We start from the raw sequence: 1,893 nt of genomic DNA, 5'->3' as shown, positions 1-1,893 counted from the left end.
TAATGTTGTAAGCCGCCCTTGGGAGAAGGGTAGGATATAAATATACCAATTATTATTATTATTATTATTATTATTATTATTATTATTTGTATTTTGCTACTTACTATGTACATTTTGACACTTTATAAAAATACATTATTATTATTATTATTACTATTATGCTACTTACCATGTACATTTTTGGAGCTTTATAAATAAACATAAACATAATAATAATAATAATAATAATAATAATAGTGTTTATTTATAAAGCTCCAAAATGTACATAGTAAGTAGCAAAATAATAATAATAATAATAATAATAATAATAATAATAATAATAATTTTGCTACTTACTATGTATTTTTGGCACTTTATAAATGAACATGATGATGATGATGATGATGATGATGATGATGATGATGATGATGATGATGATGATGATGATGATGATGATAGGGTACAATTCCCAGCTGGGCCATGAAACCTTAAGCAAGTGACACTCTCTCAGCCTCAGAGGAAGGCCATGGCCAACCTTTTCTGAACTAATTCAAGAAAACCCCAGGAGAGCTTCACCTCAGGACCACCATAAACCAGACATTATTTGAAGGCAGGCACACAACAACAACAACAGCAACAGCAACAACAAACACAGTGGATTCCACTTTCCACTCATTATGCACAAGACACTCTTTTCTCTTTTCTTTTCTTCTTCCTCTTCTCCTTCTCCAGCTCTCCTGTCGGGTTTTATGAAAGTGAGCAATATGGAAAGGCTTCCCCATCCTTCCTCGCTGCAAGCCTGGCATAAATGATGAAAATGGCTGGGAGGCTTTTGGGGAGGGTTTTCCCTCCCCCTCCTCCCTTCTCTTTTTCTTCTTCCAAGTGAACTGTGTAGATCTGTGAAAATAATATCAGGGTTTTCCGTCAGAGTGAACTTGGAGGGGAAGCCAGGCGAGCCTTAATCCGACCCGACACCTCAAACATCTGCGCTAGGAACCCTCCTCCGTCTGATTGACCAGATCCTCCCCGGGAAGAGTCGCAGTGTGCTTGATACTAAAGAAAAGGCAGAGGGAGAAGGCTTTCCCTCCCTCCTTCCTTCCTGTCACCTCCTTCCTTCCTTCCTTCCTTCCTTCCTTCCTTCCTTCCTTCCTTCCCTCCCTCCCTCCCTCCCTCCTTCTTTCCTTCCTTGTATTCCTACCTCCCTCCCTCCTTCTGTCCTTCCTACCTACTTTCCTTCCTTCCTTCCCTTCCCTTCCCCTTCCCTGCTTCCTTCTTTCCCTCCTTTCTTCTTTCCTTCCTTCTATTCATCCTCATTTCTTCACTTCCTTCTTTCCTTCCTTCCCTCTTTCCCTAGAAAATGCTTGTCTCCAAAAAACCTCCCTCAAAATCGGTTGATGCGGCAAAAGGCTCTTCATTGGAAACTATTTTTAAAAGGCAGCCACGGAAGTCTTGGGGTTTTATGGCTTTGGGGATTATTGACTTCTGTTGCCATTGCTCTTTTTGTTTCGTCCTTGCCTTTTGTCCTTTGCATCCAAATGCATCTAGTCCACGAAAACTCCTGCTGCTGCCAACTTCTAGTCTCAAAGGGGCTCCTTCTCGGCAGATTGCCTCCTTTCTTGCTCTCGAGGTTTGCTGAGAGGAAGAGTCAGTCGGGGAAGGGCTCTAAGGAAAGCGAGGCAGAGGCGCACCTTGGGAGAAGGAGGCTGCCAAACCTGGCCTTCAGGTATCATTGGAAGGCTTCTGGGTTCCTTTTCCGACGGCTGCCAAGACTCTGGGAGGATGGAGACAGTACTCAGCATCCAGAAAGAATCTCAGGTCTTGGAGATACTTCTCACACAGCCACCTATCCCACTCTTTTAACCCATTATTATTATTATTATTATTATTATTATTATTATTATTATTATTATTATT

This window comes from Sceloporus undulatus, chromosome 1 (assembly GCF_019175285.1).
Source record: "Sceloporus undulatus isolate JIND9_A2432 ecotype Alabama chromosome 1, SceUnd_v1.1, whole genome shotgun sequence".
Lineage (NCBI taxonomy): Eukaryota > Metazoa > Chordata > Lepidosauria > Squamata > Phrynosomatidae > Sceloporus > Sceloporus undulatus.
The sequence above is the reverse complement of the archived record's forward strand: the minus strand, read 5'-3'. Positions refer to the sequence as shown.